General features: G+C 38.2%; 1 protein-coding gene across 2 annotated transcripts in view; it reads left to right on the forward strand.

Annotated features, from left to right (window-relative positions):
• The window catches only part of AP3B1 (adaptor related protein complex 3 subunit beta 1), a 524,279-nt gene that overhangs the window by 396,467 nt on the left and 115,234 nt on the right, over positions 1-12,578 (forward strand). The gene's annotated exons all lie outside the window — the stretch shown is intronic.

The following is a 12,578-nucleotide window of genomic DNA, read 5'->3' on the forward strand; positions in this document are numbered from 1 at the left end:
GGTAACCCACAAAGAAGGTCATAGTTAAGACATGTCAGGAGGAAATAGAGATTTTTAAGAATGGGAGCTCAAAGGCTTTAGGATAAGCTACCAATTTTGCATGTGAAACCCATTCTTAAAAATGTGCATTATGCATTAACCATTTTAACTGTCTGAAATACATATTTTCTTGTGACTGGTATGTCTCAGTAATGAATGTTGAAAACCTTGAGAAAGGACAAAGTTAATTACCCTTGTTTTTGTTTTTAGACCCCTACACTTGCAGCTGAGTTGCAAGGACACCAGCATGTGTGATCATAGGTTTAGGAAAGATTTCTGCTGTGCAGGATAATTATCGGTCCAGTTTTAGCGCTGTCAATAAGTGTTAGAACCAAAATATGTTGCAGATAGATCTGCGAGGGGAGAGCTCCCTTCTCACATCTTTAGCAGCAATCAGACATGACATGGGACATATTCATTGACCCTTCTCTCTCTCCATTGCCATCATTCACTGAAAGGAGCCGGCCTCAGCTAGACACAATCCTCATTTTAGTTTTAACAATGATAATTAAAGGTTAATTCACTGCGTCAGGATTAACGAGGAAAATACAAATGATGGCCAAGCAGCTGCCTTTGTGATACAAGTTTAGAACAATGCACGTACAGTATAAATTTGATAGAAAGAAAGCAAGGCAAAGTATTTCACTCTTCGTTGTGCTGGAAAATGACCTTTCTCCTCTTTGTGGCTTTTATCATTTGGTCAAGAAGAAGACATCCCTTGTACCATCATATTCTCATAGAGTAATTAAAAAATAATTAGATATGAGGAAGCCAGTTTCATATTTTACCCATGACATGCTCTGCATTGTGTTCTATGTTATAATCAGCCATTTTCATGATTATTGCTCTGTCCAGGCCCAGCAATGCCTGATTAATATCTATAACCTAATGGTAACAGTCTTGTCTTATACAGAGTGCAGCTCCCAGCATCCTCAGGCAATATGCTTTAAATGCAGGAAAAACTGAAGATTGTTTTTAGAATGTTAAAGTGGTTGTAAAGTCACATCTGTTATTTACTTTTATCATTTGTTTTAGGAACATATTAGGTACAGTGTGTTTGTGTGATATTGCCAAATACCTTCTTTGCCCAGCTCTGCTGTGTAGTCATGTGTTCTCCCTCTGCTCTCCTTCTCGATTCAAGAGTGGGAGGGGCTGAGATTCTCTTCTGATGTATGCAAGCTAGCAGAGGGAGAACACAGCAGCCCTGGGCAAAGAAGGAATTAGCATTATAACTTTAAAAAAAACACACACACTGTACTTAATATGCTCCGAAAACAGACTGCATAAAATTATATGATGTGACTTCACAACCACTTTACCAAAGTGGAGGCACAGCTGCAGCCGATGCCCAATCAAGGCAGGAAGGGAGGGGTGGGGAGGAGATCGGCTTCACACAGACTACGTAAAAGAGAGAGGGAGGGAAGGGCAGATGCAAAGTCACTGAATACACAGCAGGATGACAGAAGAACGTAAACTGACCACAATTAGCGGAACACAGGAACAGGCCGGATCAACCAGGTATTGTACAACATAGAAGGATAAAAATGACACTACAAAAGCACTATGTTATATATCATGCCCTAAAGGGACAGGAGTTTTTTTTGTTTTTTCTTTAGGGTTGCAACCACTTTAAGCTCTGAACTAGAATCACATAATATGTCAGTATGGTATAAGTAAATTAAATTATTGAGGTCATTTTAAAATGGGTATATATGTAGATAAAAATGTAATTTTTAGGGGCAGGAAGCAGCTAAAGTATAGTCCAGAATTTCATAAGTTGAAACATTTTGAGCTTGTACACGCACCTCTGTTAACCTTATGATTGTACATTCACAATGTGGGAACGTTATATTTCACCATGGGAGCACACCATTTTGTTTAATCCTCATTTAGACCTGCTCATCTCAGGCGAACCTTTTCCATTGTCATTTTTTGGCTGCTATTGCATACAACATACAGACTGGTGTGAGCGAGGCAGGCAACTGCCTGTCACTGTTGGTTAAACATCTGTCTAGCTGATAGCCCTTGTCTCCTAAATAAGCAAAGCCATCTCACATTTGGAGTTTGTGATGGTGATTTCCTCTTGCTACTATGTGGGAGACATGAGGAAGATTCCACTGTTAATATAAAGTGGAAAATCCCCTAGTAAGTGAACTCCTTTTTTCCTATCTTTTCAAAAGTCATTTCATATTGGTGAAAAAAAAAATAGCAATTCTGCAAGGGATTTCCTGCAGCTGATCTATCTGAACTCTATAAGAACTCCATATGTTGCAGACAGTCATAATATCACTTGATCAACAGACATTTTTAACACAAGAAAATCTCCGTAGATAGGTTGTCTGCGATTAGTGTGCTTTGTCCGATATCAGAAAATAATGTTAACTGCTAACAGCATCATTATTCAAGTCTGCTGGAAGTGAATGAAATACTCTGCTTCTTCACTCTGTTTCTGTAGCACAAACGCTAGGAATACTATATTAGTGTGTATATATGTGTGTGTGTGTGTATGTATGTGTGTATATATATATATATATATATATATATATATATATATATATATATTGTGTGTGTATGTATGTTAGAAACAAGGAAAACAATAAATCTGCAATATTTTAAGAGCAGTCTGCAGACTATACACATTAATTAGTAGTATGGTCATTACCATGCAAATGTTTTGGGCAGGTGTGGAAACATGCTGTAAATTAAGAATGCTTTCAGAAATAGAATTGTTAATAGTTTACTTTTATAAATTAACAAAATAAAAAGCAAACTAACAGAAAAGAAATCCAAATCAAATCAATATTTGGTGTGACCACCAGCCTTTAAAAAATCATCATTAATTCTAGGTACGCTTACACACAGTTTTTGAAGGAACTCGGCAGGTAGGTTGTTCCAAACATCTTGGAAAACTAACTACAGATCTTCTGTGGATGTAGGCTGCCTCAAATCCTTCTGTCTCTTCATGTAATTCCAGACAGACTCAATGACGATGAGATTAAGGCTCTGTGGGGGCCAAACCATCACTTCCAGGACTCCTTGTCTTATATTATGCTGAATATAGTTCTTGATGGCATTAGCTGTATGTTTGGGGCTATATTGTCCTGCTGCAGAATAAGTTTAGGGCCAATCACACTCCTCTCCGATGGTATGACATGATAGTTTTGTATCTGCCTGTTTTTCTCAGTATTGAGGACGCCATTGATCCTGACCAAATCTCCCAACTCCATTTGCAGAAATGCAGCCCCAAACTTACAAGGAACCTCCACCATTCTTCACTGTTGCCTGCCGACGCTCATTATTGTACCGCTCTCCAGCCCTTCTTTAGGAGAAGACAGTGGGCTTCAAAATCAATTGCTCCTCTATAATGAAAGCAACAAATTTTACATGATCATATGTAGTTCACTATTTTACAAAGCATGTTGCTGTGCTCAGTCTTGCCATGATGTTTGACCTCTGACATAAAACCTCACCTTAGTAGCAGAGTTTGGCTGTTCCTCACCCAGTTTTAAACCTCCTACATAGCTTTTTCTGCCTACACAAGAAATTGATGAACATTAGCACCTGCTTGGTATAATTGCCTAATCATACACCTCACTGTAACCCTACAAAATCAAATGTACAATGTATGCAGGTGTAAGAAATGATGCTGGTTTGAAGTCAAAGGGTAGTCAAACAAAACATCGATTTGATTTAGTTAACTTTGCATTTTGTAAATTGATAAAAAAATAAACAATAAAAATATTTGTATTTAACAGCATACTTACTATACAGCATTTCTTCACATCTGCCTCAAACCTTTGCACAGTACTGTCTCTCTCTCTCTCTCTCTCTCTCTCTCTCTCTCTCTCTCTCTCTCTCTCTCTCTCTCTCTCTCTCTCTCTCTCTCTCTATATATATATATAGCTATCTATATAGCTATCTATATAGATATAGATCTATATCGATATAGATATAGATCTATATATATAGATATATCTATATATACTGTATAATGTGGAAGGAGAGACCTGCCCATGTTTTTATTTGGTATGCACTGTTTGGTAAATTAAATTACTTAAGGTCTGAGATTATAGCTGGGAATAAAGCCTGTTATCCCATTATATTTATGATCCTCTTCCTATATGTTAATATCTGTCATCGACAAATGTGATTGCTGCTGAGAATGAAAGCTGCTTGTCCCACCATGGTTATGGTCCTTTGTAGATAATACGTCTAATCAACATTTGAGATTGTAGCTGAGAATAAAGCCTGCTCTCCTGCCATATTTATGGTCCTATGTAGCTGAGAATAGAGACTTCTGGTCTTGTGTAACCAATACTTTTCACCAACATTTAAGATTGTATGCGAGAATGAAGCCTGCAAGCCTCATACTTTCATCCACAAATATATGTAATTGCTGGCTGCCGTTCATGACTCTCATACTAAGGCCCGGTTCACACTAGTGCGATGTGAGAACCCTGCGATACCAGTGTGGGTTCCTGCATCGCACCTGAATCACACAGTGGTTCACACTAGAGCTGCACAATTCTGGCTAAAATGAAAATCACAATTTTTTTTATATCATGATTCTCGCGGCGTAACATCTTTCACATTAAAACAAAAAAAAATTGGGCTAACTTTACTGCTTCGTTTTTTTTTTATTATGTTCATTGAAGTGTATTTTTTCACAAAGAATTGTGTTTGAAGACTGCTGGGCAAATACAGTGTGACAAAGTATTGCAGCAATTGACGTTTTATTCCCTAGGGTCTCTGCTAAAATATATATAATGTTTGGGGGTTCCAAGTCATTTTCTAGCAAAAAATATTGATTTTAACTTAAGAAACAAGTGTCAGAAAAAGATTTAGACTTTAATTACACTATTACACGTTGTTTAAAAACTTGGCAGACTGCCTGGATTTTTTTTTTCACACAGAAGTTTATCCCTTTAAACTAAAAAGGAAGAGTTAGTTACAATGTTCCATGTTAAAAACTTGGCAGACTGCCCGGATGTTTTCTTTTGACAGCTGAGTGAGCAGATCAGTCTCTCCACTTGTTATATGAAAGAATCGGCAAACTCTGCAATAGAGATCATCAGAGGGGGTTGAATCGAGATCACGATTTTTTAACGATTAATTAGTTCACACTGAGATCTGCCGCTGGGGGTGTCAATGTAAGGTTAACATATATATAAAACACAAAGCGCTGTGATGCTAAATAGCTGATAATTACACATAAAACCAAGTGAGGCTGCTATCAAAAGAGAGTGTTTTCAGAGTCACTTAAAAAGAATAAATAATGATATTTGAAGCGCTTCACAATGTGCATGAAAATGAATATATAAGAATAAATATAAATAGTCAAATAAATCCAGCGGTGAGTAAAAATTCCTATAAAATCCAGCAATCAAAATAGTGTAAAATTATAAAAAAAATATAAGAAATTAGTGACACCAAATGTGTAAAAAATCCACATAAAAATAAATATATAGGGATGTATTCAGAAGGTTCAATTATACAGGTGTAGAATCCTGATTGGTATAGAGCTTTTGATCACTAGCAAAGCTGTTTAAAAACACTTGCTTAATTAAGGTGCTCATTGATAGTACCAATGTGTTTTTTGCTTCTATTCACAACCAATGTGAGAATCATAAACAGGCAGATAAGAGAAAAAAACAATCATTGTGCAATAGTTAGGATACCAAGGTACACAGGCAAACTTCAATCCACTCACGTGTGCCTTATAATGATAAGGCATATGCAGGTTTTACTATAGCAGTCAGCCGCCTTAGACAGGAGCAGATTCAGTGCAGTACACTGTGTGAAACTGCTGATCTGCACAGAGCTTCCTTGGCTCCTCCCACGCGTTACATCACAGTCACGTGACTTTTTCAAAGATCCTTGAAAAAGTCACGTGACTGTGATGTAACGCGTGGGAGGAGCCAAGGAAGCTCTGTGCAGATCAGCAGTTTCACACAGTGTACTGCACTGAATCTGCTCCTGTCTAAGGCGGCTGACTGCTATAGTAAAACCTGCATATGCCTTATCATTATAAGGCACACGTGAGTGGATTGAAGTTTGCCTGTGTACCTTGGTATCCTAACTATTGCACAATGATTGTTTTTTTTCTCTTATCTGCCTGTTTATGATTCTCACATTGGTTGTGAATAGAAGCAAAAAACACATTGGTAATATCAATGAGCACCTTAATTAAGCAAGTGTTTTTAAACAGCTTTGCTAGTGATCAAAAGCTCTATACCAATCAGGATTCTACACCTGTATAATTGAACCTTCTGAATACATCCCTATATATTTATTTTTATGTGGATTTTTTATGTGAATTTTTTACACATTTGGTGTCACTAATTTCTTATATTTTTTTATAATTTTACACTATTTTGATTGCTGGATTTTATAGGAATTTTTACTCACCGCTGGATTTATTTGACTATTTATATTTATTCTTATATATTCATTTTCATGCACATTGTGAAGCGCTTCAAATATCATTATTTAATGTAAGGTTAACAACACCCCCAGATCGGATCACAGTGCAAACTGGAATGGTGCAGGAATCGTATCGCATAGGTGTGAACACCCATGGGATTCGATTCCAGTGCGGACCAAAAAAAGGGTCGTGCACCATTTTGGTGCGAATGCGATTTCAGCCATACAGTTTCTATGGCTGAAATCGCATCGCACAGAAATTGCATGTGACCTGAACAGCAAAGCGTTGTGAATCAAAAGCGATGTCTGGCATCACACTGTGTGAGCCAGGCCTGAAGGCTTTACACTTTAGCTAAAAAGGAATCGCCTCTGAGTGCAGTCAGTTTTATGCAAGTTTACTTTATAAACAGGCACCAGAGGGGTCTGTAAATAGCACTTAAAATTTAACTTCAACTGGGAAGTCAGTGCTTGGCTACTAGCGTATGTAGATGATATGCATGCAGGTTATTTATTTATTTTTTTTAATCTATGTGACAAGGTGTCAGAAACAGAACTTTTCTGGAGTACACTGAGATGTTTTCCTCCCCCATAAACCCCAACCAGGCCATTTTTTGGACAGTGTATAGAAGGAATAGGAACTGCAAGAGAAATGTAACAAAAAGATACAAACAATAACAAACCTATTTTTTTTTTTTTTTGTTGTTTTGTAAAGGTTAAAATCTGTAAGGTTGTTATTGCTGGTAGTTTTCTGTCCCTGTAAAATATGTGTCCTGTTATTTCTTGTCCTGTGTCATATGAACAGAATGTGAAAGATAGTCCCTCCAAAGGTAAAAAGATGGCCATGAAATTCCTTCAAAAGTTCTCTCCCGTTTCTTCTCCCAAACCATATAAAAATTTGACTGGCGTGGAGCTGTTCTCCACAATGTAGAGCATGCCTGATGAAAGCTATGCCAATAAATATTTTCCCATTATTTTGTTCTGATACAGTAAAGGGGGAGGGGGAGAGAGACTATGGCATGGTTGGGAAAACTATCAAAACTTTACGCAAAGGCACAACATATGGCCCATTTCATGTCATTTTTTCTTACATCAAAAATGTAAGGCATGGTTACCATGTAGCAGTGTTTAAATGTTCATGTTATTACTGCTGGAAACTGACATGATTTAGCTGAAGCATACTGTTGAGTTTGTAATCATACTTTTAAATTACCTATTCCACTGGACTGATATAGATGGAAAAACTAGCACTTGTGTAAAAAAAAATGTATAAGTAAATATAGATACTTGCATAAAGTATGTAAGAAGTCAAAATACTGGACTACATGAGGGGCTAAAAACTACCACAAGTCTAAATGGAAACTAAAGGGGTTTTCATCAAATCCATTGGTCACAATTCTTATGTATCTTTTGGGCTGAACATCATAGTCTTGCATAACATTGATATATGTTGAGCAATCTTTTTATGGATTTTTAAATGATATTGCAAGCTGGAAGTTGAATTCTGTGCTATGATGCAGCTTCAAACAATATTTTGATATTAGGAGCACTAAAAAATAGCATTTAGACCCCATTTTGGTGTGGGCAGTTGATAACTTTTCATTCATAATTAGTTCATAGAGAATCGAGAGACATTTCAAGGAAATTGAACTGTCAGTGGGTAGAAACAGCCATTTGACCTCATCACATTGAGTGGGGCCCATCATAATTTGTTCATTTGGTCCCCATCAGCCCAGCCTCATCTCTCATACGGCACCTCGCTGACCTTCCCTCTCCAATTCCGCTCAGTTCAGCTTTAATTATGACTCAGCAGACCTGAAGAAATATTGCTGCCTGCTCTCAAAAACCCTGAACTGCCACTCACCAAAAGATTGTTTTTTAACAGGTAATAAATGCCCAGAGGAAGTGTTGCCGTGTGTGTCCCACACCAGAGCTGCTGCTCGTGTGCGAGGAGAGATTTTTTTTTCTTTCAATTTTTTCATTTTTTTTTTTTTTTCTCTCGCCTCTCAAGTGTGTCACTAGTAGATGGTGAGATGTTCATTTCAAGGGTTTTCCTGCCTTGTGGGGAAGGAATCTCGTTCTGTGTGATATGCGCACTAGCAAATGGATTAAGAAATCAAAGCGAGAGGTCGTCTCACACAAGGTCAAAATGCGTCGTAGCTGTCAAGTCCATTGTCAGCTGCTTTTTAGGGATTTGATTTGAAGAAATCACTTTGTGTTTAGTAGACAAGTGACAGAGTAGTTTCTTTTCTCTTGCCAGAAGTGCCTGGATTAGTCGGTCTAAAGAGAAAATATGCTTTGTGTAATCAAAGAGGTGGTCTCCTCTTTAAATGATCAATAATATTCTGGTTATAAGTCGGTCAGAAAATGTTAATTTCTCTTTTTTGTCTGTCAGGATTAGTTAGAAATGTAGACCCAAATAACTTAAATGCTATCTTCCTTTATATCAAGTTTTTATTTTTGTGGTATGGCTGTTTTTTATGTATAAAGGACAGAGAAAAATGAAGGATGCAAGTTTAAAGGTGTCAGGGGGATAAGTACTTGTGATCGATACTGTGATTTCAGCAGGATCTAGAAGAGTAGTGCACAGTTGCATGGCATAATGCCAGCCATAGATGGTTTTGCTGAGCCAGCCGAGATTCGAGCCATGTATGGGCAGGCTGATTGATCAACTTTGGTACAACCAGCATGTCGGATTTTTCATGCTATAGGCGCTAGCAATAATCACTGTGTGTTCTCCTGGCAGGGATACCCCCCCGCCAGGAGAACACAATAGTTTTGCCGGAGGGATTCCCACATCAACACTGACTCAGTTGATGGGGGAAATCAAACGGTTATCTTTCCTTCTACCCTTGGTGGAAAATAGTATCATGTATGACCAGCCTAACACTGGTTCACTCTAGCTAATTATAATTCCTTGTGCCTATATACAAAGTGGAAAAACACAACTCAAAAGGAGAAAGACCCACAGAATGTTAGCACTCTTAACTTTGCAGTCATTTTGTGCCTAAAGATCCAAAAAATAGCAGCACTATCGGGTACAAGCAGTGAAGTATACAAACCCCAAGAATACATGGTAGTCATTCCATATTGCTCATAAACTTAGGTGATAACCTCCAAGTCCAAGACTATAATTGTATACCTTAGCATTAAGTAGTATTAAAGTAAGATAAGAGAGAAGCAACGCATACATTAATTATGAAAAAACAAACCCTAAAATAAGTGGCTATGTGTGCTTTAGCTTATGGGGCTGATATAATAAGATATAGAGGTACAATATTCTGGCGTGTCCAAAGTCTAACAGACACTCTTTCTCAATATAATTGTCTGCAGGGTTTAAACTTGTCTCCTGATTTTGTTCCTCCACAATACCTGGAATTCATGTATTTGTTAGTGCATATAAATAATATATCCATCCCATCCACATATCTCTAAACTTTTCCATAGTATCTTTGGCAGTGTACCCAACTTTCTGATTCCATAATTCAGTCCACCCCAATCTTCCAATTAGTAAGAGTAGAGCTTGTAGGCTACTGCCACAATTGAGGGATCAGACTCTTCGCCACATTAAGTAAATGTGGGGTTACACTATACTTGTATTATTTAACTTAGAAAAGTAAAGGGTAAAGAAAAAGGTAATAGAGGGGTGTGAGTTTAATAGGTTTAAGGGTGGTCTGCTGAATCAAAGGGGAAATAGGCTCCCAAAGGCTTTTAATGTTAGGACATGCCTACCATATATTTAGAAAGTACCATTTCGACCATAGACTCCCCAACACCTTGAATTTGTACCAGGGAATATTTGTGCAAGCGAGTATAGGTTTTATGCCACCTAGATAATTTATAGCATAACTCTTGCACTTTAGCGCTAATGGAGGAGACATGTGTAAGCCTGTAATCTTTTGAAGTGTGGGTGGAGAGAACTCAATGTACCTCCTATTTTTTAATAGTAGTTGAATGACTGGGAGTCTTAAAATAGTTTATACATATGGGAGAAGAGATGTCTACTCTAGTGTAGAACAGCACAAAGACTTGAATGCACTGAGATTAGAGTTCTTGAAGCTTAGGGGGTAATCTTGCTAAGAAAGTCAGAGCTGCCAGTATCTCCAATCATCCATAGGGAAGGTTCCAAATGTGCTTCTCAGAGTTTCCAAGGGGAGTAGTTTGCTGGTGGGACCTAGCTTAGCACAAGTGGTATCACTATCCGTGCCCCTTAAGGGGAAAAAAAAGTGTAAACGAAGTCACCCTCCATTGGTACCAATAGAGATACTTTGGGCACCAAGTTTTCCTTGACGTTCAGTCTGTCCTATTACATCAGGAAAGAGGGGATGTCCAGTCTGAGAGGCCGCTATATTGGGGTTGAATCCAAGGTGCTCCTTTAAGATTTCTACCCACCATCAACTTTTTTTTTTTAATCTTTTTATTTTATTTATTTATTTATTTTTTTTTTTTAGGGATACCCAGTTTTTGTTAGCAGTGTTATGGTGCTAATTTGATCTGCAAACTAGGGCCATGGCTTTATAATATAACACTGTCAGGGAGAACTAGGCCTCCGTCCACATTTAATCTTTGCAAAAAAGTGTACACCAATATAGGGTTCTACCAGTGCCACACAAAGGTTGTAAATATCCTCAGACGTCCAGAGGAGATCCTGCCATTTTCAGATGTCCATTTTTTTCTCTGTCCAAAAGGGCAATATAATTTAAATTGTATAACAGTGTAAATTTGCTGTCCCCTCAAAATAGCTCAACGCAAAGCCATTAATGTCTAAACCGCTGGTAACAAAAGTGAGTACTCCCCTAAGTGAAAATGGCCAAATTGGGCCCAATTAACCATTTTCCCTTCGCTTCATGTGACTCGTTGGTGTTACAAGGTCTCAGGTGTGAATGGGGGGCAGGTGTGTTAAATGAGAGACAGAATACCAACAAAAAAATCCAGAAAAAAGCATTTCAGAAAAGTTATACATTTATTTACTGTACATTTTAATGAGTGAAATAAGTATTTGATCCTATATCACTCAGCAAGATTTCTGGCTTCTATACAGGTAACGAGCTGAGATTGGAAGCATTCTCTTAAAGGGAGTGCTCTTAATCTCAGTTTGTTAACTGTATAAAATACACCTGTCCACAAAAGCAATCAATCAGATTCCAATCTCTCCACCATGTCCAAGAACAAAGACCTGTCCAAAGGATGTCAGGGACAAGATTGTAGACCTACACAAGGCTGGAATGGGCTACAAGACCATCCCCAAGCAGCTTGGTGAGAAGGTGACAACAGTTGGTGTGATTTTACGCAAATGGAAGAAACACTAAATAACTGTCAATCTCCCTCGGTCTGGGGCTCCATGCAAGATTTCACCTCGTGGAGTTTCAGTGATCATGAGAACGGTGAGGAGTCAGCTCAGAACTACACGGGAGAATCTTTTCAATGATCTCAAGGCAGGTGGAACCATACGAAAACAATTGGTAACGCACTACACCGTGAAGAACTGAAATCCTGCATCGCCTGAAAGGTCCCCCTGCTCAAGAAAGCACATGTACAGGCCTGTCTGAAGTTTGCTAATGAACATCTGAATGATTCAGAGGAGAACTGGGAGACCAAAATCAAGCTCTTTGGCATCAACTCAACTTGCTGTGTTTGGAGGAGGAGGAATGGTGCCTATGACCCCAAGAACACCATCCCCACCGTCAAACATGGAGGTGGAAACCTTATGCTTTGGGGGTTTGTTTCTGCTAAAGGGACAGGACAACTTCACTGCATCAAAGGGGCAATGGACGGGGCCATGTACCATCAAATCTTGGGTGAGAACCTCCTTCCCTCAGCCAGGGCGTAGAAAATGGGTTGTGGATGGGTATTCCAGCGTGACAAGAGTGGGACAAAATCCCTCCTGAGATGTGTGCAAACCTGGTGGCCAACTACAAGAAACATCTGACCTCTGTGATTGCCAACAAAGGTTTTGCTACCAAGTATTAAGTCTTGTTTTGCAAAGGAGTCAAATACTTATTTCACTCATTAAAATGCAAATCCATTTATAACTTTTTTGAAATACGTTTTTCTGGAATTTTTTGTTCTGTCGCTCACTGTTAAAAATAAACCTACCATTAAAATTATAGACTGATAAT

This window comes from Aquarana catesbeiana, linkage group LG01 (assembly GCF_042186555.1).
Source record: "Aquarana catesbeiana isolate 2022-GZ linkage group LG01, ASM4218655v1, whole genome shotgun sequence".
Taxonomy (NCBI): Eukaryota; Metazoa; Chordata; class Amphibia; order Anura; family Ranidae; genus Aquarana; species Aquarana catesbeiana.